Here is a 14,643-nt window from a genome sequence, read left to right as displayed (position 1 = left end):
ATACACACTTAAAGCACCTTGGAGACTCTTCAGTATGGGGTGGTCGTGGATGATGGATGCTCTCCATGGCCAAAACAAGGGTGTCACTAGGGTTCACCCACCCATCTAGAGCTAATGGCACTGACGATTCAATGCCAAGATCAGCAGTTCCAAAGTTATGCTATGGTGCACCTATAAATTGAGGCACACTATGAGTTTTGGCATCGAGCAAGATTGTTGTGCTGAATCCAAATAGAATTTGATCTCTTAAAAATGAGATAGGTTATTTTAAGCCTCAACATTACTATCCTATAGAATTTTTTATTTCATCGATAGCCCTCATGATCTCCAAGTTATGACCCTCGGAATATCAACCTCAATACGCACTTAGAGTACCTTGGAGGATCTTCGATACGAGGTGGCCGCAGATGATGCAGGCTCTCCACAACAATAACAAGGGTTTCATTAGGGTTCACTTCCCCATCCGAAGTTAATGAAACCAAAGATTTGATACCAAGATCAACGATTTCAAAGTTATGTTGTGGTGCACCTATGAACTAAGGCACATTGAGTTTTGGCATCGAGTGGGATCGTTGTTCTGAATCCAAACATAAAGTGATCTATCAAAAATGGGATAAGTTATTTTAGGCCTTGGCATGACCATCCTGTAGCATTCAACATTTCATCAATAGCCCTCATGAGCTTCGAGTTATGGCCCTTAGAAGATCGACCTCAATACACACTTAGAGCACATTAGAGACTCTTCGGTACAGGGTGGCTATGGATGATGGATGCTCTCCATGGCCAAAAAAAGGGTGTCACTAGGTTTCACCCACCTATTTGGAGCTAATGATGCTGATTATTTGATGCCAAGATCAACAATTTCAAAGTTACATTGTGGTGCACCTATGAACTGAGGCACATTGTGAGTTTTGGCATCAAGCAAGATCACTGTACCAAATCCAAATAGAATGTGGTCTCTTGAAAACAAGATAGGTTATTTTAGGCTTCAATATGACCATCCTATAACATTCAACATTTCATTGATATCCCTCATGAGCTTCAAGTTATGACCTTCAGAAGATCAACCTCAATACGCACTTAGAGCACCTTGGAGACTCTTCGATACGAGGTGGCTATGGACGATAGAAGCTCTTTGTAGCTATAATAAGGGTGTCACTAAGGTTCACCCACCCATCCGAAACTGATGGCACTAATGATTCAATGACAAGATCAACAATTTCAAAGTTATGACATGGTGCACCTATGAACTGAGGCACACTGCGAGTTTTGGCATCGAGCAAGATCATTGTACCAAATCCAAATGGAAAGTGATATCTAAAAAATGAGATAGGTTATTTTATGCCCTGGCATGACTATCCCATAGCATTTTATGTTTCATTGATAGCCCTCACTAGCTCCGAGTTATGACCCTTGAAAGATCGACCTCAATATGCAATTAGAGCACCTTGAAGACTCTTGGGTATGGGGTGGCCACAAATGATGAAGGATCTCCATGGCTGAAACAAGGGTGTCACTAGGGTTCACCTACCAATCTAGAGCTAATGATGCTGACAATTTGATGACAAGATCAATGGTTTCAAAGTTATGCTGTGGTGTACCTATGAACTTAGGCACATTGCGAGTTTTGGCATCGAGCAAGATCACTATGTCAAATTCAAACGGAATGTGATCTCTGAAAAATGAGATAGGTTATTTTAAGCCTTCACATGGTCATCCTATAGCATTCAACATTTCATTGATAGCCCTCACGAGCTCTAAGTTATGACCTTCAGAAAATTGACCTCGATACACACTTAGTGCACCATGGAGACTCTTCAGTATGGGGTAGTCGTAGATGATAGAGGCTCTCTGCAACTAGAAAAAGGGTGTCACTAGGATTCACCCACCCATCTAAAGCTAATGGTATTGATGATTTGATGCCAAGATTAGTGGATTCAAAGTTACATTGTGGTGCACCTATGAATTGAGGCACACTACGAGTTTTGGCATCAAGCGAGATCGTTGTGCCAAACCTAAATAGAATGTGAATCTTGAAATATGAGATAGGTTATTTTAGGCCTTGACATGATCATCTTGTAGCATTCAAAGTTTCATCGATAGTCCCCATGAGCTTTGAGTTATGACCCTCAGATCATCGACCTCGATACGCACTTAAAGCACCTTGGAGACTCTTCAATATAGGGTGGCTGCACACAATGGAGGCTCTCTACAACCAAAACAAGGGTGTTAATAGGGTTTGACTAACCATCTAGAGCTAACTGTACTAATGATTCAATTCCAAGATCAGTGGTTTCAAAGTTACGTTGTGGTGCACTTATGAACTAAGGCACACTACGAGTTTTGACATCGAGCGAGATCATTATGTTGAATCCAAACGGGATGTGATCTCTCAAAAATGAGATAGGTTAATTTAAGCCTTGACATGACCATCCTGTAGCATTTTAGATTTGATTGATAGCCCCCACGAGATCTAAGTTATGACCCTTAGAAGATCGACCTTGATACACACTTAGAGCACCTTGGAGACTCTTTGGTATGGAGTGGCTTTGGATGATGGAGGCTCTCTATGGGTAGAAAACGGGTGTTACTAGGGTTCACATACCCATCTGGAGCTAATGGCATTGATGATTCAATGCTAAGATGCGGTTTCAAAGTTACACTTTAGTGCACTTATGAACTAAGGAACACTGCGAGTTTTGGCATCGAGTGAGATTGTTGTGCCAAATCCAAATAGAAAATGATCTCTCAAAAATGAGATAGGTTATTTTATACCTCAATATGACCATCTTGTAACATTCAACATTTCATTGATAGCCCCCACGAGCTCCAAGTTATGACCCTTGAAAGATTGACCTTCATACGCACTTAGAGCACCTTGGAGACTCCTTAGTATGTGGTGACCATGGAGGATGGAGGCTCTTTGTGGCTAGAACAAGGGTGTCAATAGGGTTAGTATTAAGAACAAATATTATTTTTTACCTCTCTCAAGTTTTTTGCATTGGGAACATTGCAAGTTTGGTGTTAGTATGTATTAAAATCATCATTTTTTATGTCCCTCCACATAAATTGCATTAAGTAAAATCATCTTTGTTTCTTACATTAAATGAACAAGTTTACATTTACAATATCTCAAGTATTTCACCATTATTACATCAATACACAACTGCCAAAAATCGTAGTGTCAATAAAAGTATTGTCAAAAATTGTAGTGTCAAAAATAGAATAGATTTTTCTTTATTCTGCTCCTTATTTAGTTTTTTATCTTCATGCACGACTGCTCTTTATGATGTACCTACATTCCAATATCATAAAAAATATTAGTAACTTATAGTATTAAACAAGATAATCATCAATTCACTAAATCATTAAAAATAAGATAATAAGTAAATATACCTAGTCGAGTGTTCAAGTAGGGTCCTCTCTCTATTTTAGGGTTTCAAATAGGGCTTCATGATTAGCATTAGTAATAGTAAAAAGTTCTTTACTTTGGTCTTCCTTGATGCTTGAACAACTTTACATTTTTTTCTATAATAAGATGCAAATATATGAGAATTATTTTGTGCTTCTGATAGTCTTCGAATGTAGGAATTCCATTCCTTCTAAGCATGTATGTCTGCAGTCATGTTCTAGTGACAACCACTAAACCACTAGAATATGTGAATCCATCATCATCTGTCATTAGTCATGAAATATTTTTTTACTTCTTACACAATGTGCTAACCAATAATTTGATTTCTCATCATTCCCCTATGGTGCAACTAATGCAAAGACATGTCCTGGCTAAAGAAGATCTGATGGATGGTTATGCTCAAGTGAACTTTTCATGTCATCATTTTTGATAGAGGGTATGATAGAAAATGGAGTAAGATAATGTGGATCGCATGTGTCCACCCATTCACTTGACTCATAGTGATCCCAATCACACTGAAAATAACTAGGAAAAATGTAAACTAGTTGTCATATTCAAATGGTCCATGTACTAAAATCAGAGCTTCAAAATGAATGTATTTTTTATGAGTCTCTCACTATAGCAAAATCTAATCTATCACCTATGGGCCCTTCCTCAACCAACCAAAAGAACCTACGTACTATTGAATCAAGACTCTCTCCTGTGATAATGTTGAATTATACCAATCAACAATGCTACAAGCATCAAGAAGCTCTGCTCCTGAAATATTCAATTGCTCCTTAACTAGAGCTCTCCTCACACATGCCCCTGCTCCATCATGTTCCCCTTTCCCATGGCCAAACTCAAAAAAACTCTAAATATGAGGCACCCCCCTCTCTATGTGCATTCTACACAACTGATAAAACATGAGAGGATTCTTCAATTGATCTATACAATTATCTGACCAAATGATATGTCTATCCATAGTAATTGCATGCTTATGTAAGAAATCAAAATAATTCTCAAAAAAATGTTGCACAAACTTGTGAGAGTGAGATCTATCATCACTCATATAAAAATGATACTCTCTAATAATCTTCTGATTATCTTCTGCACTATCAGGGGCGTGTCTATATGTTATGTGGATGAAAATAACAATATGAATGGAGTTGTAATACTAAGATTGTGTCTCATTTTGAAGCTGCAATGTGTAGTTCTCAGCAAAGTCAACAACTGATATAATAGTGCCGATGGGAAAAGTCTCCTTACACATTGTGAATTGTTGATCCAACCACTAAGACTTGTGACTATGTCTTGTATACTTGTAGAAAAGATTTATCTTGAAATCTGAAATAAAACTAACCATGCTGATTTCTTTTGCAACCAATTCACATCTAGAGCCCTCACCCCCACTCTTCAATGTGTATTTTACCATTTCATATATCTTTTTTTTTTACTATTGTCTTCCCAAGATCTTGTTTGCAACCCTCATGAAAACATGTTTCAAACTTGGATAAGCCACCACATTCTAAACACTTCTTATTTAAGTAAACATTTCTATAAAAGAAACAACCATCAACTCTTCAACATAAAAATTGATCTAGCAAGTCTCTTGATGATTTTGGAAAACCACTAACACCACAATTTTTCAACATTTCTTTACTATGCAAAATAGAATGAATGGAGCATAATAGTTCATGGTGCATAGAAAACTCGACATGATATTTGCAACATGTATTTCAAATTTTAAGTGGCACATAATAAAATGGCTTCAAAGATTCAAAAGCCCTTTGTGATATATGAAAACTTTGAGGACTCTCTCTAAATTGTTTGAACAACATAGTTTGACTTACCTCCAAATAATGTTTAAGATGTAGCATGTGGTCTCTGATGCCAATTCTCAACTTTAAAAAATCTTTAGCATCGAGTGATACTCTTGAGCTAGAGTGCCAAAATTATGTGATTTCTTCCTTTACATCATCAAATAGCTTCCTATCAAAATGTGGAATTCTTCCATCAAAAGCCCATGTTTCATTTTGAAGAGGATCATCAATTCTCTCACATCTACTAAGTGCTCTTCTCAAAGTAGTACAATTTAGGTTCAAGTCAATACAAGTTTGTCTCATATATCTACCTTTTCTCAAATGATGACTTACCAAAGAGGTTATAATAACCCTTTGAGAAACTCTCTTATCCTTCTCCCTGCTATTTTTTCCAATGCTATTGAGAGCACTGAAAAGATTCTTCACAATAATAGCATTTCTTTCCAATTTTTTATTGACACGAATCTTCAATTTGAAAGCATAGGTCTCATCTTTTGCATCTTTAATAAGTGCATGAAAAGTTGACATTGCTCCACCACTGTCTTGTTGTTGAAAAACATCCTATATAGTCTTGAAGCCCATAATTGAATAGTTCTTTTTAATTTTTTCCTTTCCAAATTGGTAATAATTGTTTCATCAATTTCAATTATCCATTTTGGTGTTCTAGAACCTTCATGTCGATTATAATTAGGAGATATGTAAGGTTCCTGTGCATTGTCATGTTCGACATGGTCAATCATGCAATTTACATTATGACTTGGTAGCATTTCATTATCTAAATTTTTAATCTCGGCATTATCATTATCAATTGGTACATTTTCATTCCCCAACTGCACATATTCATTATCCGACTCTGTGATTTCACCTTCAACCAATACATCGTCAACTTGACTCACATTTAACATACCTTGTCTCTTCCTTCAGTGATTTAGCTTGTCCCTTTCCCTATATGCTACAATGTATTCATTCAATACTTTTCTTTTGTGTTTAACCTTTCGATGACTACTACTCTCCATTCAGATGACAATATCAAACACCTAATGATATATTATCGAACCTTTTCTAATCGTATGGGCCCCAAAAAGTCAATTTTCCCAAAACATGTGAAAATGGTCTGCAAAAAGTGATATTGTCAGGTCTGCAGTAACAGGGAATATGTTGGAAAAATCATGCCAGTATTATCAAGTCTCCGATCTTATATCAGATACCTGATTTTAAATCGGATATCCGATATTAGATCGAGTACCCAATATTGATTCCAAATTTTGGAAGGAATTATGGGCAATGTAAACAAATTTCATTACTATATATATATATATATATATGAATGAATATGATTATTATTATTATATATGATTTATATACGATTATTATAATATATGATATTATATTATATTATTATGATTTTTACTATTACTATTAATTATAATAACATAATCTATGTTATTATTGTTATTATTATTATGACCTATAAATATAATATATTAATATATATATATATACATATATTTATGATTATTATATTATATTATTATAATTTTTACTATAATTATTAAATATAGTATAGAAAACATATATTATTATTGTTATTATTATTATTATTATTATTATCTATGATCCATTTGGTTGGTTTGAATGTGCCGAAAGGGGTCATAGGTTAACCTATGACCCCTCTCAACACATTTCATGACAATGTATGTCCCTAGGGGCCTTAGAACCCCTGGGGATGCATTTGGTCGGTTTGAATGCATCAAGAGGGGTCATAGGTTAACTTATGACCCCTCTTGACGCATTTCACGATAATGTATGTCCCTAGGGGCCCTAGGACCCATAGGGACTAGTTTGGTTGGTTCGAATGCATTGAGAGGGGTCATAGGTTAACCTATGACCCCTCTCAGTGCATTTTATGACAATGTATGTCCCTAGGGGCCCTAGGGTTCCTATAGATGCATTTGGTTGGTTCTAATGCATTGAAAGGAGTCATAAGTTAATCTATGACCCCTCTCAATGTATTTCATGATAAAATATGTCCCTAGGGGTCCTTGAATCCCTAGAGACACATTTGATTGGTCTCAATGCATCAAGAGGGGTCATAAGTTAACCTATGACCTCTATCGATGCATTTAATAACAACATATGTCCCTAGGACCCCTAGGAATTGATTTAGTTGGTTTGAATACATTGAGAGGGGTCATAGATTAACCTATGACCCCTCTCAATGCATTTCATGACAACCTATGTCCCTAGGTGCCCTAGGGCCCCTAGGGATACATTTGGTTGATTCCAATGTGTCGAGAGGGGTCATATGTTAATATATGACCCCTTTTATGCATTTCATGACAACATATGTCTCTAGGGCCCCTATGACCCCTAGGGATGCATTTGGTTGGTTCGAATGTGTTGAGACGGGTCATAGGTCTCAATGCATTTCATGACAACGTATGTCCCTAGGGGCCCTAGGACCCCTAGGATTGATTTGGTTGGTTCGAATGTGTCTTGATGCATTTCATGACAACATATGACTCTAGGGGCCCTAGAGCCCCTAGGGACACATTATGGTTGGTTCCAATGTGTCGAGAGGGGTTATAGATTAATCTATGACCCCTCTCGACACATTTTATGACAACATATGTCGCTAAGGGCCCTAGGACCCCTAGGGACACATTTGAGTGGTTCCAATGTGTCGAACCTATGACCCCTCTCAATGAATTTAATGACAACTAATGTCCCTAGGGGCCCTAGGGCCCCTAGGGATGCATTTGGTTGGTTCCAATGCATCAAGATGGGTCATAGGTTAATCTATGACCCCTCTTAATGCATTTCATGATAACATATGTCCCTAGGGGCCCTAGGACCCCTAGGAACACATTTGGTTAGTTCTAATGCATTGAGAGGGATCATAGGTTAATCTATGACCTCTCTCAACATATTTCATGACAACATATGTCCCTAGGGGCTCTAGGACCCCTAGGAATGCATTTGGTTAGTTCAAATGTGTTGAGAGGGGTCATAGGTTAACCTATGACACCTCTCAACACATTTCATGGCAACATATGTCCCTAGGGGCCCCTAGGGATGCATTTGATTGGTTCAAATGTGTTGAGAGGGATCAACCTATGACCCCTTTCAATGCATTTCATGACAACATATGTCCCTAAGGGCCCTAGGGCCCCTAGGGACCCATTGGGAATGCGTCGAAAGGGGTCACTAAGGGCCCTAGGGACATATGTTGTCATGAAATGCGTAGAGAGGGGTCATAAGTTAACCTATGGCCCCTTTCAGTGCATTTCATGACAATATTATATTTAATAATAATAATAATATTTATCATATATATTACTATATTATATTTAGTTATAATAATAATTATATTTATAACTATATTATATTCAATAATAATAATCATAATCATGTGTAATAATAATAATGCCTACACTTCCCAAATTTTCATTTCCCTTTTTTTTCCCTCCAAAATTTGCAATGTAGGTGGTTTCCCTCCTAATTGGAAAATTCAGACTTTTCATATACCCGATTTCATATCGGGTATCCGATCTGTAATTGGATACCCAATTTGAAATCGGTTATCCGATTAGGCTTGGTATTTACCAAACCTATTTGGTAAACCCAAAAAACATGTTTGAGAAAGGTTTCTTTGACACTTAGACTTCGAGAAGCCATTTGACAATATTATTTTCATCGAAATTAAATGACATGAAAAGGTTTTTTTTATAACACTCTCAAGATTCCATCGATATAATTGCTGTCAAATTCTGAGTTTGATTAGTATTTATTAATTGTAATAGATTTCCACAATCCATGCTATGAATATTTATGCTTCTGGTGAGATTGTGTGAAAGTTTATAGCATCAACATTTTGAATCATATTACATGATCCATCATCAGGATTTTTGTTTCTTAGCTCTCTCATTCTGATGATGGATCATGTAGTATGATTCGAAATGTTGATGCTATAAAATTTCACACAATCTCACCAGAAGCATAAATATTCAAAGTATTTATTAGTTAATTTTCGATGAAGATGATTGTAAAGAGTTGATTGACACACTGATTTAAAAATAGCTATAACTTTCAAACGGTATAACATTTTTGAAATTCAAAAGTTGTGTCACATTCTATGCTTCACCTAGTATAAGGGAAAAAAAAATTAATTTGGTAAAGTTTTCAATTAGTTAAGGTGGTCAGACATAGAAGTTTTTTTATTCTGAAAAAATTTTAGTAGAAAATTTGTATTTAATTATTTATTTGGAATAAAAATACCCTAAAATGTGTGTCACATCTGAGCATGAGTCTACTTTTTATATCTATAATTATATTAAAAAATATTATCATTTGATTTTGTTTAAGGTGGTCAGACATACACCTACTTTTTATTTTCGCCCTGAAATTTTCGTAGTACTGCATTAAAATCCAAACTTTTGACCAATCAAATATTTTTTTTGTCTAGATAAGGCCTAGTAGTTTAGAAACTACATTCAATTTCTTACAGATTATTTTCTTACAACTTTTTGATATAAATTTTAGAACCACTTTAAAATTATGTGTCAAATTGACATAACTCTGATTTGTTGGTTTTTCACTGCCACTTAAGGCCATAGTTTGGTTGACCATGATCCTGCACATACCCATGACATAAATAATATAAAAGAATACTTAAATTAAATATAAAAATAACATAGTAAAGATATTTTGGGAATTGATCAGTTTATGCTTGGAGGCAACTGTTATTTTGTATGATGTGGAAAATGCACATGGCTGGAGTAAACATTATCTATGAGATGGAATTTGCAGGTGGTTGTGCATTTGTTAACTTGGCAACATTCTGAGAGTGGTTGTTGGCACTTGACCTTAGATTCTTGAGATGTGTATTTCATTGCGTTCTTTTACTTTTACTCATTATCTCTAGGGAGTGGAGTGGAAAGCATATTGTCTTGCTAAATGAAATACAAAACATATGCAATATTGGAAAATTGTGGATAAGAGACATTTATGTTTAGATTTGTCTCATCATCTCAGCCTCTTGGTGAATCTTGATAGGACTATGTGATGCCCTTGTTTTGTACTGTTCCTAAAGTTAAGTAAATTTCAACCCCTCTTTTATTGAAGAATGTAACTCAAACACTTGTGCATCTACCTAAAAAGAAATGTATCTACCATCTAACTCAAACTCCAAATATAACTCAAAAAATATAAAATAATATATAAGCAAAGCATTCTAAAATACTATCTATTTAAAAAATTGTATCTACATATAAAATTTAAAATCTTAACCTAGCGTTTCAACTCAAACATAATCTGTGCTTTACGACTTTGCAATGAAATGATTTTTACCAAATTAAATCAAAGATATCAGAGGACTTCTATCATTATGTAACAAACAAATGACGTATGCAAACTATTGATTCTAATCTTCAACCCAATGAAAGCATAAATTTAAAAAATGAATGTTTGTGGATCCAATCTTTTATAGTCTCAGTCATCAACAGTGACAACCAGATAAGACAGGCATAATATTCAAAGCATCCAAATATAATGGATGGAAAGTCAACAATAATATGATAATTTTCCAAAGTCAACATTTCGTCAGATAAGATGAAATCTAAAAAGGAAGCAGTAAAAGAAATTTAGAAAACATGCTATGACATTGCACTGAATGATCATCTATTCAGGAGAAGCATGTGAGCCCTGGAGTAGACCATCTCTGATCTGGTGAGCAACATCATGAACAACACCATGTGGTATGAACACTGCTGATGACTTTGAATGTGCTCCAATCTCCTTCATTGTGTCAAAATACTATGTCATCAGCACCATGTCCATCACATCCTTTGCACTTGTGCCAGGCACATTCCCTGAGAATGCAAGTACACTCTCTCTCAGCCCATCCACAATTGCCTACCTTTGCCTTGCAATGCCTACTCCTGCCAGATACTTTGACTCTGCTTCCCCCTTTGCTCTCTTTATTTGTAATATCTTCTCTGCCTCTTCCTTTTCTTGTGTTGCCACCTGTAAGGAAACTTGGCAACAAAGAATATAACCATTTCCACATAACCCATAATAGATCTGAAATAAACATGAAATTAAAAACCACATACAAGAGAATAGACAACATACCCACAAAATTGTGACACAAGATATACCCTGGGAAACCCTCATTGAGGGAAAAACCCAGCCTCCAAAAGCATCCATCGCCATGTATTATTCAGCAAAAATACCATTGCTATACAACCATGGAAGCCTTCATGGCCATAGCCACAACCGAGCAAACTATGTGAACAAGCATGAATCCACACATCCCATGCCATGCTTCCAACCTTCACAAATCTCCCTTGGCCAACCTGTCAAGCCTTGTCCCGCTCGACTTTTGCCTTTCTCACTCTTTCTCTCTCTACAACAACTACCCTTGTGGCTGCTTATATAGTAGCAAGTCCCACAAAACCACCAAGTGGTATTACATAAACCATGTGCTACCTAACCCACTGACCCCACATTTAATATTGGACATTTAATTCTTTTCCCCAATATTAAATAATTACATCAAATATTATCACAATGTTACAATACAACTCATCAAGAATATTCCATGGGAATCTTTACATGTTGCACGTCCATCTAGGTACAACATTACATAATAAAATAAAATAATAAAATAACAATATTATGCAATGTGTGCAACACCCATTATCTCAACACCACCCTCATTCTGGCAGCTGTTATGAAATGCTAGAATGTTCAGTGAATCATCATGAAATACAAATAGTACTTGGATGAACAAACAAAACAGAAATAAAAACTAGCATATGAGCAAAGTTGAAGCTGACAGAGTTAGTTTTCCTAAAATCAGATATCGAGTGTGAAGAAACAACCGGTTATGGATTTTGGAGATGGGTGGCAGCTAAGTTAAAATTAGATATAAGAAGAGAATTGGTTTCAAACTTTCAAGAGGGATTTAAGGATTTCCAACTTGGGAAAAGTCTAATGAATCAATTGTGGCAGGCTTACCAAAACTGCTGATTTGTGTGTAAAGCAAAATGTAATCCCAAGCTATATAAAATAGCCAGATTGGAAAGCTTTATGGAATTGCAAGCTTATAAAAACAATAAAAGATCATGCATATCTGTCTAGAGGAGTTAAGTCAATAATAGGCACGTGGCTTATCAAAGAAAAATTAAAAATAATAACAAAGCGTGCTCATTACTGAATGTGAAATTCCAATTTGACTACTTGCCTGCATTTATTTCATTCATTGCTCTCTTCACAAGCTTATCGGGTTCAATATCTACAATAAGTGTCTGCACTATCTCAAATCCATAATTTCACATTGCCTGTAATCACAAACAACCAAGATTCAATCATACATCATTCAGAATTCTCTTAATACTTGCTTCTTTTAAAACAAATATGAAGAACAAATCAAAGCATACAAATTTCTGGGTGGGGGTCCTAGCTCGGTTGGCTAAATCTTTCCTGTTGCAGAAGATTGGTCACGGGCTCTAGTCTCCCCCGTCCCCGTAGTACCGGTGGGCGTGTCGCACCAGCGCTACCCGTATATGTCAGAAACATATAAAATAAAATGATTAATCTTTGTGTGATATTTGTGAAATAGATTACAGTGCCCAGTTGACAACATATATTTAACAATGAATATAAATGGGCTCGAAACTTTCCCAACCTTTTCAAGTTCATCTTCAACAGCTTTAGCAATCTCACTCTTTTGCTCAAAAGCATCATCCAAATTCATCAGTGGAACACTTGAACGGATAACTGTAGATCAAACAATGAAACAAGTTAATGCGCTCAAATCATGCTTCATAATCTGAAATTTGTTGGTCATTGCTCTAATCATATTTAAAAGGCAGAGTAAGAGATGATTTCCTGATTAAATTTGTCCAGGCTGTATATCAAATTTAGATCATATATATCAAACAACAATTCTATAACAGATGTGAGTCAGAGATCTCATATTAATTCTGAAAATCACTGAGCCATTTCATAACCATATCTGCACAACTCATTCATTTTAGACAATTATACTCTGAATCAAATCTTTTTCAAAACATTACCATCAAATACATAGGCTTGAATCTGTCCCCTTGTATCACTCAGCTTATAAAAAGCATCACTGGCCTTTTCTGCAAGGGCACGGTATTGAACAGAACCACAGTCACAAAAACATTATCCTGCAACAAATTACTCTCAATATCCCCACAAATTGCTCAATCGTATCTCAATATTTCATAAAAAAAAGTTTCAATTTGCAACAAACCAAAAGAGAGTTTAAACATTAAAACATCAGATCTCAACAATCTATGGACATTAGTATAAAAATTTTCAAAGTAAATTGAATTAAAAGTTTTTTGATCAACATTTTCTGATCTATTATCAAAATAATGGTGCAAGAGATTATTTTAAAGGCATACCTTTGTCTTTGTTTCACAGCGAACATCCAGTTTCTGTAATCTTAAGGAAAGATGACCTCTAATTTGAATTCCAAAAACCCAAGGCACACAGTGCAACCCCGGCTCAAACACTTCCTTAAACCTTCCGAATCTCTCCACCATGGCCACTGTTGACTGATCCACCTTGGTGCAACAAAATAGCTGACCCATTTTCTTTATCACTGCAGCAATCAAATGAAAAATTAAATCTTCAACATAACAACACTAGTTCTAGCAACCTCTGCAACTAAACAATCAAAACAAAGGCCTAGCTATATTTCTTAATATGCGAATTAGAGGAGCTTTCTACCACTTTGTAATATCTTTCTCTGCAACGAATTGAGTACAGAAGTCGTATATAGATGATCGTTGACGCTCCCAAAGCTGCGAAATGGTTAAAACAATAAAACCCGAATTTCTATATAAAAAATCGCTAATATTTCTTTTGTATATTGTTGCTGCTGCTTTTATCAAGGGAAATTCATCGTCTGTTGCCCGTTTTTATCTATGGAAAATATGCATTGTGTGAGTCGGCGCAGTTTACAGAGCAAATTGTAATCTTTACTGGTGAAAGCAATAAACGCCGAGAACGTATGAGCAATCGTAATAATGTTTTTATTATATTTTCTTTTTAAATATGGTTATAAAAGAGATAAGCTACACTTTTCTTAATTGTTTTGACGAGTATGCCTGTACACTTAGCAAGTCATTGACTGTTGAGGATTAGAATATATCTTATATTAAGGTTCATCTTAATTTTTTTATTTGAAGCTAATATTGAGGCCCTATGGTTGGTAGGCTTATTTTAGGCACTTGTGCCTTCATAGTTGTTAAGCCTATTGTGTGAAATTCGGTCTTATACAATGCTGATATTGCTACTTGGTTCTAAACAATTATTTCAAGATTAATTTTTAAACAGAAAAATTAGAGAGAAAAAGTAAGTAGGTTTTTCATTTTAAGTTCTTCTAGAACT

General features: G+C 35.6%; 1 pseudogene across 1 annotated transcript; it reads right to left on the bottom strand.

Moving 5' to 3' along the window:
- Window positions 1-10,642: 10,642 nt before the first annotated feature.
- Window positions 10,643-14,250, bottom strand: LOC149552820 (hypersensitive-induced reaction 1 protein-like; annotated as a pseudogene). The gene is made up of 7 exons (XR_016353376.1): window positions 13,981-14,250; window positions 13,653-13,852; window positions 13,296-13,412; window positions 12,905-12,996; window positions 12,461-12,557; window positions 11,929-11,942; window positions 10,643-11,238 (listed from the first exon to the last, which is right to left on the bottom strand). The product of XR_016353376.1 is annotated as a hypersensitive-induced reaction 1 protein-like (transcript).
- Window positions 14,251-14,643: the final 393 nt, after the last annotated feature.

This window comes from Cupressus sempervirens, chromosome 6 (genome assembly GCF_028749045.1).
Source record: "Cupressus sempervirens isolate cs-2001-9-10 chromosome 6, ASM2874904v1, whole genome shotgun sequence".
NCBI lineage: Eukaryota > Viridiplantae > Streptophyta > Pinopsida > Cupressales > Cupressaceae > Cupressus > Cupressus sempervirens.
Note: the sequence above shows the minus strand (reverse complement) of the source record. Positions and strands in the feature narration are given on the sequence as shown.